This window comes from Humulus lupulus, chromosome 2 (assembly GCF_963169125.1).
Source record: "Humulus lupulus chromosome 2, drHumLupu1.1, whole genome shotgun sequence".
Classification (NCBI taxonomy): Eukaryota; Viridiplantae; Streptophyta; class Magnoliopsida; order Rosales; family Cannabaceae; genus Humulus; species Humulus lupulus.
In genome coordinates this window covers 31,409,419-31,417,833 of record NC_084794.1, presented here as the reverse complement: position 1 = coordinate 31,417,833, position 8,415 = coordinate 31,409,419, and the positions used below count along the sequence as shown (strand labels likewise).

The following is an 8,415-nucleotide window of genomic DNA, read 5'->3' as shown; positions in this document are numbered from 1 at the left end:
TAGCTAGGTCTAAAAAAATCAGATATGAATAAAAAGAATCAGGTGCTACGGTACCTAATTACTTAAATAGATTTAAAAAAAAAACCAAAAATCAGAACAGATCGTGATAGTAACTAATTACAATTAGGTCTAGAATAAAAAAAAAATCAACTATGAAATACAAAATCAGATTTGAAATGATAAAATCAGATGTGAAAAAAAAAGAACAAAATGAATAAGAATAAAACCAAATCTAAAGAAAGAATAAGAAGAACCAGAGCGGCAGAGGTGTGTGGCCCGTTGGGGGCAGGGGTGGAGGGGCATCACTGGCGGAGGGCTGGGTTTATTGTTTAAGAAAGTTTAGAAAAAATCTTTGTATTTTCTAATATGATAAAAAAAAAATAAGTCTCTTGTATTCAAATTTGGTGATTTTTTTTATTAGAACAATATACCTCCAAAATTATGATTGATTGAATTTTAATTTATCACTTGATATTTAAAAAATAAATAAAACACATGTTTAATATTTTATTATATTTTCTCCTAGTAACAACGTTTGATTGGTATTAATTTCTATTTAATAGACAATATTTTATCAGAACTATGGATGACAATAATTGTGAAGCAAACTAATTTATTTTTTCTTATTTTATTTTTAATCTAATCTTTGAATTTTGACCTATGTCTTATGTTACTTTCTTATTTAGTTTTTACTAAATTTTCATTCAAATGTGAACTTAGAAATTAAAATTAAGGAAAATTTTTTCCTAATTTAAAAAAAAAAATAAGTAACAGAATATATAATTTAACCAAAATAAATGGAAAACTTTGTAAATTATCCGAAATAGAATTTGTTGGTGCAAAGAAGTACAACTTGTCGTGAATGTAATGGTCGTCCAAACTTATTCTAACAGTTAGATTTGTAAGATCTTTCTTTTAACTTACATAAAACAAATAAAGAGAGAGCTGAATGGCATTATGAATGAATACTTACTATGATACCTAAGCCAAAAATTTAACATTACGAAATCAAACTCAGAGGTATAATATATAAGACTTACCCTTATTAATGAGGCTTTTACAACTCTTACAGAATCGTCTTCATTCCTAGATAGATGACGAATCTGATTCTTCTAATATTAGAGGTCGAGTCCAAAATCGTCTTCTGAGTGCGTTGGTTATAATTGGTGCTAGGTGGTTCCTTTAAATAAATTTACAAACACGTTAGTGTAAAATGATCTTGACATCTTTCATATACGAATTAGTTCTGGTGGAGAATTGGTCCTAGAGTAGACCATGATTTAGTCTGCTTAACCGATTCATTCATTCATTGATCTTTCATTGGATTCGTTTTCTTTAACAGATCATTTAGTTTGGTCATCAAGCATCAACGTTTCAAATGTTACTAACTGATTCAAAATCGAAGAAAGGTTGGTTACATTGTCGAAACTTTGACGCAGAGAGCACAACCATAAAGAAATGTTTTGGTGACTAAAGCTCAACACTTGTTTTCTTACACCATGTATTTAGAGTTTGAGTATGGATCAATAGGCGTAGATGATTTTCTTACATATTTTTATTTTCTGCTAGGAATGGCAATGGGGTGAATTGATGACGGTTTTTCAATTACCCATAAGTTAATTATATCATCATATAATTCCGTGAAGGAGAAAGCATATATTAAATAACGAGAATTAACTATGATTACTGGTATGCATTGATCATATCAAAATAAAAAGAAAAAAAATTCTTAATTAATTAGAATAATCTTAATATAATATTTTAAATAGTATGAAACTCAAAATATAATAATATTATATATTCAAAATTTATTAAGTAAAATTCATTAAAAAAATATTTTTATATCTATTAATATTATAAATTTAATAATATGTATGTATGTTGATGCACAAATTAAATAAGAACAAAACTATCGATTAAATTTATTAGGTTTAGTTGGGGATTAGAGCACTCTTTTTAAGACGGTTTGCGACATTATCATATAAGCAAATTATTATCCTCGGTGTCCGAGAATAAAACAACCCAGATTTACCTACGTCTGAGAATATTATTAAATATACAAATGCCTCAGACACACACTGATATGCTTGGAAATTACAAAGAAGAAAAGAGTGTTTTGAAAAATAAAAATGTATTTTTGATCGCATAATTCTCTCTTAATCACAGAATATAGACAGAAGAAGAAATAGTAACAAACTATATTTCAATGCGGGTGGATGGGTTGGTATTGTGCAAACAATATAGGAGAAAGAGTAGTGACAACCCATCCAAAAAAGTAAGTATCACACACCACACCAGCTTAATCGAACAATGGTACTGCATGCTTTGCTTATGGTTAATTTTAATTGAGTATAGATCTATTTCCTCTCTCCTCCGCAAAAGTAGGCATTCCTTTAGAGTATAACCCCTTAACTATAATCATCACTCTATATACACCTTAAAAAAAATATTAGAAAGCAATTCGAAATCCTCAATAATAAAATGAAATTTTCATGTTCTATGCATAATAACTTAATGAAATTTTTGAATATGCTAATATAAGTTACTGTCCCAAATATATGACAATTTCTATTTTTTGGACAAAAATACTCCTAACATTCAAACATTCATTTTTTCTCTCATTCCGAACTCTCTCTCTAACGTCTCTCATTCTCTCACACTCTCTCTCATTCTAATCTTGTAGATCTCGAAAAAGTACCAAATTAAAAAAAATTAATCTGAAACAAACATTTGAGTGAAAAAATATGAACCTGCAAAATTTTCGTCAAATTTCAGTACAGAACATCGAAATTGCATCGAAAAAAACATCGTTTTGGCCAAAAATCAAGTTTTCATGATTGTATCACAAGAGCATCGAAACACCATCGATTTTGAATCGAAAAAGCATTGTTTTGGCCAAAAACAAGTTTTCATGATTGCATTGAAGAATGCATCGAAACACTATCGATTTTGCATCGAAAAACATACCATTTTGGTCAAAAATCAAGTTTCATGATTGCATCACAAGAGGATCGAAATTGCATCGATTTTACATCGAAAAAGCATCGTTTTTGCCAAAACTCACGTTTCCATGATTGCATCGCAAGAGCATCGAAATACCATCGATTTTGCATCGATTTCGATACTCTTGCAATACAATCATGAAAACTTGATTTTTTTGGCCAAAACGATTTTTTTTTCGATGCAAGATCGATGGTGTTTCGATGCTCTTGTGATAGAATCATGAAACTTGATTTTTGCCCAAAACGATATTTTTCGATGGAAAATCGATGCAATTTCAATGCAAAATCAATGGTGTTTCGATGCTCTTGTGATGCAATCATGAAAACTTTTTTTTGGCCAAAATTGATGCAATTTTGATACTCTTGCAATGCAATCATGAAACTTGATTTTTGGCGAAAACGATGCTTCTTCGATGCAAAATTGATGGTGTTTCGACGCTTTTGCAATGCAATCATGAATTTTTATTTTTTTTTGCAAAAACGATGGTGTTTCGATACTTTTGTGATCCAATCATAAAATCTTTATTTTTGGCGAAAACGATGCTTTTTTAATACAATTTTGATGCTCTGCACTAAAATTTGAAGAAAAATTTGGAGGTTTATATTTTTTCACTAAAATATCTGTTTCAGATGATTTTTTTTATTTCATATTTTTTCGAGATCTACAATATTAGAATGAGTGAGAGAATGAAGAACATTAAAATAGAGAGTTCAGACTGAGAGAGAAAATAAGTGTTTGAATGTTATGGTTTTTTTCTCTAAAGAATATTAAAATTATCATATATTTTGGATAGTAATTTATGATGGCATATTAAAAAAATTCATAAAGTTATATGGTTGATGAAACTTCCCTAATAAAATGAATTGAAGAAACTTTTCATGTTTTTTTTTAATAATTTATATATAAGTTTCAACAATGTACATAATTTATAAAAGTTAAAAAAAAAAACAATTACTCCTCACTTCAATGATTTTCTCCCTTTGAACGTTTTTTTTTTTTCATTCTATATGCATCGAATACAATAGGTTTGCCATCCTATTTTCGATTAATTTTTAGTTTTAATTTCTCATTTAGGTCCTATATAATCCTCGAGCTGGGGGCAAGATTAGTGATAAGTTGGAATTTACAGTGGTGGTGTTGTAATTTGTTGGAAGCTGAGGTCATTTTAGTAACAGTAATAAAACTGGAGTGTAGAAGAAATAGAAGTACAGAGGCATACTTTAGAGAGTTGGAGGCAGTACATGATCAAACCCATCTATCTACTTTTATCTGTCATAAATGGCCTTCACGTGCCACACTTAACGCTCTACATTTCTTAAAACCACTAAATCCAAAACCCACTCTGTCTCATTCTCTCTGCGCACCCAAACCCCAAAGATGCACCACTACCATTACCGTCTCTCACTCTTCCCTTTCCCTTTTCCATTTCCTTGTTCGTCTTCCTCATCACCATGAGAAAAAGACGAAAACGAGCCACACCCCTTCTAACCCCATTACCCTCTACCTCTCTTCCTCTTCTCCTTCCTCTCTGTTAGACCCACCCAAAAATATATAATAATACTACAAACCCAGATTCAGATTTTTTTTTGGTAACCCAGAAACAGGGGTGAGAAAGAAAAAAATACATTAAGAATGTGTTATGTGGGCAAAGCAACAAAGATCTTCATTTTCATAGTGACGGTGCTGGTGGTCATTGGTCTGGTCTTGGGATTCGGCCTTCTACGCCATAGTATCCATCACAAGGACCATAAATGCATCGATGTCTCCTGTCTTTCTCCACCTGCGGTCTTCCCTAATCCAAATCCGAATCAGAATCCAAGTTCTAGCTCTAGCCAATCAAGCCCAACAACCCCGGATCCCAGCTCCGGTCAGCCAACCCCACCAGGCTCTGTTCTCAGCCCACCTAACCCAGCTCAAACTCAAACTCCCCCTCCACCACCGTACTCAAACCCAGTCCCACCTCCGCCAGACGCTAGCCCCAGCTCACAGTCGCCGCCGCCGCCTAACCCTGACCTAACTCAGCCACCGCCATCACAATCGCCGCCTCCTCCAGCCGTCATTGTTAGTCCAGGGCCAACAGTCAGTCCACCGGGTCAGGTCCAGTTGACTCCAGGTCCAGGCAATTCTTAGCTTAAGCTGAATTTAAGTAAGTGCTCATGCCGATTCTTTTATGGGTCAATTAGCAAATTTTTATCTTTTTTTTTTTGCCATAAAGATTTCTTGATTCTTGGTTCAGTTTGTATAGAATTGCTGCTTAGTTTTTATTTTTTAATTTTAAATTCCTTGGCAAATGGCAAATTCTATTCTGGTAATGTTAGTAATGTGGGTTTGGGGAAGACATCTTTGTTAACATCCTCCAGAATTAAGGAATTTACTATTGATTTTGTCCCTTAAAATAGTTGTATTTACAGCTGAGTTCCTCTTTGCTTATCATGGCTCCATTAATATTTACACTGACCAGTGTGGATCGTTTTGGTCATCGAAGTCTTAAGGGTCAGGGAGTTCGGGGCCCTCGAGAAATAATGCCCTTTGACCATAAATTTTTTACACTTTACAGTCATGCAGATTCCCTTATTTATTTTTAATTATTTTGAATTTTCTTTTTATTTCTATCTTGGTTTTGGTTTTTGGAAGCTCTGTCTGAATATGCTAAATCCGAGGTTTGTAAATCAAAACTGTTAGAATCCAATGGCAGTTGGGTGAATGTTTCTGTAAATGACACAATTGACCCTATGATAATTATTGTTTTTGTGTTGATAATATAATGATGAAAATGGGATACTTTTAAATTAATCTATAATTATATAACTTTAGTCACCTCTTACTTAATACTTACGAATATATAATTAGCTTAGTTAATGCGTTTCTTACAAAAACAAACTAGTGGGGAATTAAGTTCTCTTAATATTTTTGCAAAGCAAGGTGAAAAAGTAGTAAAAGTTCACTAGTATAGAGTTGGTTGTTGGTTTTCTCACTGGTAAAAAAAATGAAAGAAAATTCAAAGCATAATTTACGCCATGTAAAGACGAGTGGGGTTGAGAATCCAATACAAATTGTCCTTGTATTAACAAAGTCAAGAAACTTCTATCGATGACTCGACGTTTTGTGGGTTTTTCTTTCTCCTGTAGTCTTTGTAGTTTGTTTTGATACGCTCATAATAACTACTGGAATAGAAGCAGAGCCGGAGAATCTTCAATCTGCTCTGTCAGAAATACTGGTTCACAAATTTATTTTATGAGTAAATAAAAAGAAAAATATCACTCTCCCTTTGAAGAGTCAATAGTATCATTGGGTCTTTCCAAAATTTCTATTTATTTTGTCTTGGAATCTCAATTACCTGTTTCACTGGTCTTTAGTTTGGCAATTGAATATTGATGGAAATGGAATCCAAGGTCCAAAACATGTCAAAACTAAATCGTTTTAACTTTTTTTTAACACAATTAATTTTCTAATCCAATCAATTAATGGCAGTTGGCAAAAAGTAAACAATAATAATAAAAAGTATGTGGGTTATTTGGTATGGTTTTTATTTTGATAGGAGACAGTTCCCGAACATGATGATATGGGAGAAAAACTAATAAAAAAAATAAGCGGGGCTTTGGGGGTTTTGGTATGAGCACAACAAAACGCAGCATCTGTGACTGTTAGTGTACGAGTGACAGTGACAAGTGGGGGTGGGGCTACGTACGAGTACGATGCCAGGCCAGGGCCACGTCGTCTGCTGGGCGATTGTTCAGGCGCATCTCCTCCTAATTTCCACGGCGTACGACTACTACAATATCTTTATTTTCTGACACAAATCACCAAACCAAATTACCTCTTGCTCTTACGTACACACTAATAAATGAAAATTTAATGCAAATGAAAATTCTAGTATGCATGATAGCATAGCATAGCACAGCATAGTTACTTTGCCCCGTCGGTGGCCACTTCTTTAAGATTATTGTTATTTTGAATGGGAAATTTGAGTATTAATGCAATAAGTAACACTTCATTTGAAAAATACATTATCACTATATAATTTTTGTTCTGGTGCTATTAATGCCGTTATTATCTAAAATACCCACATAATTTTCCCTCTTTTTTTCTCATAGTCTTCGTTTTCTATCTTTTATGTTTTCTCTCTCTATCTCTCAAACTCTCGTACACAAAAAAAAAAGCCAGCCACCATTAATTTGCATTTATGATCTAGGGGCAAGTTTTGAATCCTTTTAAGTCAAGAAACTTCATTTTGGATTTCGGATCTAGGGGAAAAAATCGTATGGATAAGTATATATTTGTTATATGTAGTGAGGAAACTTGTCTGGTTACATTACTTGTCTTATTTCGAACAGATCTGTGTATGTCTTCATGTTTTATTGCAATTTTTCACGGAATGAATTTTGGATATTTCGTGCGTTTTTTTCTGGATTTTTTTCCTGCTTCGATGAGTTTCGATGAAACTCGATAGGTCTCAATGTGTTGTATGCATGCTGGCTCGATGGTCCTCGATGGACCTCGACGTGGCTCGATAGTGTTAGGATGTTAGTACCTCGATGGTACTCGATTGTACTCGATAAAACTCGATAGGTGTATAAGAGTTTAATTGGATTGTTTGTCTCGATTGTACTCAATAAAACTCGATAGGTGTATAAGAGTTTAATTGGATTGTTTGCCTCTATAGTCCTCGATTGTACTCGATAAAACTCGATAGGTGTATAAGAATTTTATTGGATTGTTTGCCTCGATAGTCCTCGACTGTACTCGATAAAACTCGATATGTGTGACATCAATAGGACTCGACATATAACGATAGAAATCGATATTTTCTATTTTATGTTGTAGTTTAACTTTTTGACCTTTTTTTTTTGTTTTTTTTTTTTTTTTGTAGATTCGACTGTTTCCGTATTTGTTGCATTCAATGGTGTTTGGGAACTCAAAAATAGGGATTTGATTTTCAGAGATACTGAAAATCAAGTTCTGCTCGTGGAGAATGGTGTGACATATGAGCAACTGCTTGACATTCTGTACGATGAGCTTGAAGTGGATAAATGTGTGCATGACTTGAAAATTGAGGTCCCGTACACATGCCTATCACAATCCGTCAAACCTACCGTTATAAAAAATGATAGGCATGTGCGTGCATTCATTGGGTTAGCATCGAAATCTGTAGAGAAGCTCATTCCTCTATGTAACGACCCAAATTCACTAATAAGGTTTAAGAGCCTTGATTAGTGTGCCAGGAGGGCATTACTGGAATAACTGTGATTTAATGAGTTATTATATGTTTAATGATGCTTATATGATAATTGATTATATTATGTGGTAATATGATATGTGATATATGCGAGAACCACATTATAATGTGGATAAATCTGCAGCCGGCGACTCGAGGCGATCCTAGGGCTAGATAGCAGGAGAAGTCACAACGGG

The 8,415-nt window shown here is 33.3% G+C and overlaps 1 long non-coding RNA gene across 1 annotated transcript; it reads left to right on the top strand.

The window, feature by feature from the left end:
* Positions 1-4,222: 4,222 nt before the first annotated feature.
* Positions 4,223-5,792, top strand: LOC133817621 (uncharacterized). The gene is made up of 2 exons (XR_009885615.1): positions 4,223-5,149; positions 5,465-5,792. It is a non-coding gene; the product is annotated as an uncharacterized LOC133817621 (long non-coding RNA).
* The last annotated feature ends 2,623 nt before the right edge of the window (positions 5,793-8,415 follow it).